Source organism: Zalophus californianus, chromosome 12 (assembly GCF_009762305.2).
Source record: "Zalophus californianus isolate mZalCal1 chromosome 12, mZalCal1.pri.v2, whole genome shotgun sequence".
NCBI lineage: Eukaryota > Metazoa > Chordata > Mammalia > Carnivora > Otariidae > Zalophus > Zalophus californianus.
Window position 1 is genome coordinate 54,946,266 of NC_045606.1, and position 6,627 is coordinate 54,952,892.

Here is a 6,627-nt window from a genome sequence, read left to right on the forward strand (position 1 = left end):
GTTTTTAAAGGGTCTAATATTGTATGGCTGGGAAACAGAGTTCCCTCCTTTCCAGAGCTGGGGAAATTGGAGCTGAGTTTTGGGGACAGGAGTTTGATAACTAGAAATGTCCGGGAGGAGGGCTGATGCTGTGTAAGCCATTTTGTGATAATGAAGGCCACGGATGCTGCAGAGATGTCAGCCAGGACGTCATTTAGCTGCTGAACCAGCTAGATCTTAAGCCACTTAGGTTTCCTATTATTTTTAGTAAAATGTATTCCTGTCTCCAGAGAATTCAATTCCATAAGTGGGGTGCTTAAAGTAAGAGACTCTAAAACACGGACTTGGCTGAGTAGAGGGGTTAGGACGGCAGGCAGTGAGGACCTAGGCTGGTGATAACAGTGGGAGGTTGGTCCAATTATTATCAGCTATGTCTCGGGACCAAGAATATGTAACAATAACAAGGAGGAGAAATGTTTGGACAAATCTCAGGTTTTTGATGTGTGTTGGCTGCTTGTTACTGTTGAAAATAAAAGGACTGGGGGCGCCTGGGTGGCTCAGATGGTTAAGCATCTGCCTTCGGCTCAGGTCATGATCCCAGGGTCCTGGGATCGAGTCCCGCATCGGGCTCCCTGCTCCTTGGGAGCCTGCTTCTCCCTCTGCCTCTCTCTCTCTCTCTCTCTCTCTCTGTCTCTCATGAATAAAAAAAAAAAAAAAAAGTTTAAAAAAAAAAGAAAATAAAAGGACTGAAAAGATACACCATCAACATAAAGTTGGTATAGTTTTATTAATATCAAGTAAAATACTTTAAACCAAAAACACTATAAATGGATTTGCTTCACATTGATATGCAGTTCAAAGCACCAAGAATATGTAACAGTTATAACAATTCCAATTCTAAACTTATATTGCCTAATACAGGCTTAGTATTCAAAATGTATAAAACAAAAAGTGAAGGAAGTGATTTGATGAAAGGGGAAGGGGCACATTACAGATCAGGCTGCCAACAACTGAAGCCAGTGATCAATCTTAGCCTTATGAAAAGAAACAAGCAAGCCTCATGTATATTCCAGATGGAATATCAACAACACCCAGGAGGTATTCTTGCCAAAAATTTGGACCTCAATCTGATCAAAGCTCTAGATAGCTCATAGGAAATATAGAGTACAGAGGAACAGACAAAGCATAACCAAAGGATTATAATCAGTGAAACTTTTAAAAAAGATTTTACTTATTTGACAGAGAGCACGAGAGAACACAAGCAGGGGGAGCAGGAGAGGGAGAAGCAGGCTTCCTGCTGAGCGGGGAGCCCCGTGGGGGACTCGATCCGGGGATCCGGGGATCCTGGGATCATGATCTGAGCCGAAAGCAGCTGCTTAACCCACTGAGCCACCCAGGCGCCCCTCAGTGAAACTTAAGAAAGTGGAAACCTCTATAGGAAAACGGGCCTAGTGTCCTTATTTAAAGTGGGGGGTCGGGGGGGGGGGTAAGGATAAACCTATACATTAAAATAGATGGAGGACACTGTCTAGCCTGGGTTCAAAGTGCAAATATTTTATGTGAGCGTGTGAATCCAGAGATACAGGAAGTAAAACAGCGAAGGAAAGAGTCCCTGTAAGGAAAGACTATGGATCAGGAAACTGCTCGCTCCTGTGGGATCCTCTGAGGAGCCATGTGAAATGCATTTCAGAAACATCCGTAGGGGAGAAGGAGGGATATAGTTATTGGCTCACATTCCCCACTGGTCAAAGTTGGCCCCCGGGGCATTTCCAAGCACTTCTGGGTTTTTGCGCATGTGTGAAGAGCAAGCAGTTTCCTGCACTGTGAACAGAGAACCCCGGGGACAGGCAGGGACAGGCATGTGAGGGCTGGCAGGTTATACTTGTGTGGACCAGGCTGAAGGTCCCACACAAATGGCCAGGGCAGCAGTGTCTAAAATAACAAGATCTGAAATGGTACGCAAGAGGTATCAAAGTGTGATGTGTGGACCTTGTTTGGATTCTGATTTTAACCAATTATGAAACAATGTATTTGAGACAATTGGGGAAATTTAACACTGGATATTTGAGGGCATTAAGCATTATTATTTTTTAAAGATATTAAAATGGTATAGTGGTATTTAAAAGAAGTATCGTTATTTTTTAGAGGTACATACTGGAGTATTATAAAAAACACAAATATTAAATATTAATGGGAAAAGATGGATATAACTACAAGGAGAAATTGCCAAAATCATCAGAATGAAAGATTTTAACATTCCTCTTTCAACAACTGCTGAATCAGACAATCAGTAACACAGAAGATCTGAACAAATAATAAGCTTATTTTAATGGACATATAAAAATACTTCCCAAACAACTGAAGAATATGTATTCTTTTCAAGCACATATTGAACATATCCAAAAACTGACCACGTACTAAGCTATCACGCATATCTCAACACATTTCAAACGGTAGAAATCATTCAGACCACATTCTCTGACCACAGTTCAATTAAGTCAGTAACAAAAGGTAAGTTTAAAAATATATATATTTGGAAAATTTCAAAACATCCACATAAGTCATACATCAAAACATCATAATGGAAATTACAAGTCAGAAATATATGAAAATGGAAGTAATAGATAAAAAAACTGTGAGATACAGATGAAACGATAATTATTATTTTTTAAACAAGCAGATGTGAGAATCCATTTGTCTTCTTTTTTTTTTTTAAGATTTATTTTAGGGGGGAGGGGCAGGGGGAGAGGAAGACAGAGTCTTAAGCCGACTCTGCACTGAGCACGGAGCCCAACGTAGCGCTTGGTCTCATAACACTGAGATCACAACCTGAACAGAAACCAAGAGTCAGACACTTAACTGACTGCCGCACCCAGGCACCCCCAGATGAAACAATAATTAGATGGAAACTTGTATCCTTTAGTGTATATATTGGACAAGAATCAATGCTGAAAACTATTGAGCTAAATATTCAATATAAGAGGTAAGAGAACAACAGAAAATCCCAAAGACAATAGAAGAGAAGTTCCATTTCTGGTAACATGGCATGTTATTTGGGCTATTTGGGCCAATCTTCCTACTGAAAACAACAAAGTGTTGGCTAAAATATTTTTAACAAATGAAACCGTCTTCTAACAAACATAAAACCGCTGTCATATTGTGGGGTATTACCCTCCTAACATTTTCCTGCATCATATTGTGAAAAATTTCAAACATACACAAATTGTATAGTATGACGAATACTGTATACTCACAAGTTAGATTCAATGGCAGTTGAGCCATTTGAAAGTAAATTGCTTGACATTATGACACCTGACCCTAAATACTCTTCAGTATGCATCTCCTGAGAATTAGAACATTCTTCTGTATAACCACAGTACCATTATAAGACCTCAGACAATTAATAGTAATTCCTAATATTATGTGATATCAAATTCAAAGCTTTGTGGTACTTAGACTACCATATATTAGTACTTATTTTGAAGCTGCAATAATATAGGGGGATTTTGGTAAAGTGTAGACAAATAGACCATGGTACATGATAAGGAGTCTATAACGATATCCATACGTATTTGGACACTTGATATATCAGTAGAAAAAGGAAAGTTTTCAATCAATGGTGCTAGGACAGTTGGATATTAAAATTGAAAACACATACATTAGGTCCCTAACTTTATACCATATCCACAAGTCAATTCTACTAGATTAACATTCTGAACGTAAACCTTTTAGAAAATAATATACAGATTACAGAAACAAATTGCAGAAAACAAAATATATGGTATATATATTTATGACTGTTGGTAGGAAATGATTTCTGAAAGAAGACACAAAGTGCACAAACCATAAACAAAAAGATGGATACATTTGACACTAAATAATTTTTGTTAATTTATGCTGCCATCTGGAGAAGATATTTATAGCATATACAACCAAAAAAAAACCTGTTATGCAAAACATGTAAAGAACTGTAAATCAATGAAAGAAGCACTCAGAATGGGAGAAATTTGTGACCAGACATTTTGCAGGAGAGGGAATAGACATGCTTAATAAAAATGAAGAAGTGTTCAGTGTCATTAATTGTTAGGGAGATACAATTAAAACAACAATGTTGGGGTGCCTAGGTGGCTCAGTCGGTTGGATGTCTGCCTTTGGCTTGAGTCATGATCCCAGGGTCCTGGGATCAAGCCCCACATTGGGCTCCCTGCTCAGCAGAAGTCTGCTTCTCCCTCTGCCTCCCCTGACTTGTGTTCTATCTCTCTCTCTCTCTCGCTTACTCTCTCAAATAAATAAAATCTTAAAAATAGGGACGCCTGGGTGGCTCAGTTGGTTAGGCATCTGCCTTCAGCTCAGGTCATGACCCCGGGGTCCTGGGATTGAGTCCCAAATTGGGCTCCTTGCTCAACAGGAAGCCCGCATCTCCCTCTGCCTGCCACTTCCCCTACTTGTGCTCTCTCTCTCTCTCCCCGACAAATAAAATCTTAAAAAAAAAAAATCTTAAAAATAAAACAACAATGTTGGCAAGCATGAAAAGTGGAAAATTTGAAATGTTGGTAACATGTTTTATACTGCTGCTGGGAGCACACTTTGGAAAATAATTTGACATATAGAAAGGAGAACACTCACATATCATATGACTGAGCAATTCTACACATCTATCCATACCATAGAAGAGTTTCCAGCCCACCAGAAGAAGAGATATAAATTCTCTGTAGCACCCCAGACCTTCTAAATCAGAAGCTCTGAGGATGGGGCCAACAATCTGTTTTACAAGCTTTCCAGGTGACTTTAACATACATTAAATTTCAAGAACAAGTGTCCTAGAGAAACTTGTTTAAGGTCACATATATTTTTTTAAAGCTTTATTGATGTAAAATTACATATCATAAAATTTTAAGCATGCCCTAGAAAAACACTTGCACCAAGAGAGATGTACATTAGACATTCATAATAGCAATGTTTATAATAAAAAACTGGAAACAACCTAATGTCCATTACAGTAGAACAGATAAGTAAATTTTACATAATTGCTTGATTACCATTCAGAAATGAACAGGATATCTAATACAAACATCAACATCCATGGAGCTCAACAACAATTTTCAAAACAAATCCTATAAAGTTAAAAAGCATGTAAAATTAAACATGAGATTTAGGAACAAATTTTCTATAAGAAATAAAGGAAATATTAGCAAAAAAATTACTGGTATTGGCTCTTTTTTAAAAGATTTTATTTATTTATTAGAGAGAGAGAACACAAGCAGGTACAGGGGCAGAAGGAGAGGGAGAAACAGACACTCTGCTGAGCAGGGAGCTCAACACGTGGCGGGGGGGTTGATCCCGGGACCATGACCTGAGCTGAGGGCAGACTGAGCCACTCAGGTGTGCCATAGCATTGGTTATTTCTTAAGCTGAATGATGACTATGTGGATGTTCATAAAAATATTGAAAACCTAAACTGCGCATATATGTTGTATATGTGCTTTTGTATGTGTAATAGAGTTCAAATAAAAAGGAGAGAAATTGATTTTGTCTAAGCAGGTGTTTGGCTGTGGTCACTCATACATACGGTTGATCAAAAGAAAGAAAAACAGGGTGCCTGCGTGGCAAGTTGGTTGAGTGTCTGATTTGGTTTCTGCTCAGGTCGTGATCTCCTGGTCATGGGATCGAGACCTCCTCTGGGCTCTGTGCGCTTAGTGTAGAGTCTGAGTCTCTCTCTCCGTCTCCCTTTGCCCCTGCCCACCTGCTCTCTCTCTCTCTCTCTCAAATAAATCTTAAAAAGAAAAAAGAAAGAAAGAAAGAAAGAAAGAAAGAAAGAAAGAAAGAAAGAAAGGAAGGAAGGAAGGAAGGAAGGAAGGAAGGAAGGAAGGAAGGAAGGAAGGAAGGAAGAAAGAAAGAAAGAAAGAAAGAAAGAAAGAAAGAAAGAAAGAAAGAAAGAAAGAAAGAAAGAAAGAAAGAAAATTTGAAGCCTGCTAAATTTTCGAGGAAACTATATAGCCCTCAAAATCTCAAGCTTGCTTGGGAAACTCATGATTCTTCCACCTTTACCATCCCCTGGATCCTGCATTTGCACCAATGGGGAGTGGACTGTGAAAGTTGTGTATTTCCCCCAGGAAAGTCACTTTCCCCAGTGCCCATGTCAGATGCTGCCATAGATGGCTTTAGAATAAGAACATCTTCCAAAGAGGTACACCGGGGGTTGGGAGGGGATTGATAAGGGAAATCCTTCCAGAGAGCAGAATGAGTCTGCCCGATCTGATGGGTCATGCAAGGAACTTTCTTCATTGTTGGAACTTGGAGTCATTACTATTCCTGCCTGGCAGGATTTGGTATTTGTGATGGACTAGTGTTTTCTGTGTATTTCCCATTCTCCCCCTTTCTGAATGAGAGTTTTTATTGTAATTATTCTATTCTACCCTTATTACTGTAATATTGGGTATTTTGGGGAAGGTGAGGGGGCAAACAGCTGTCTTGTCTTTCAGCTATCCAACTGACAAACCATTTAAGAGTGAATGGCCGAGCAGACTGCAGAGACTCCAAACTTCAAGGTGGGTGCAATAGGTGGCTGAAACTTTGGGTTGCTTTCCTTCGGGGTCTGATGAATGCATTCAGTGCAAAATACCTGCATGGGAAGAAAGGTGTGCTTGG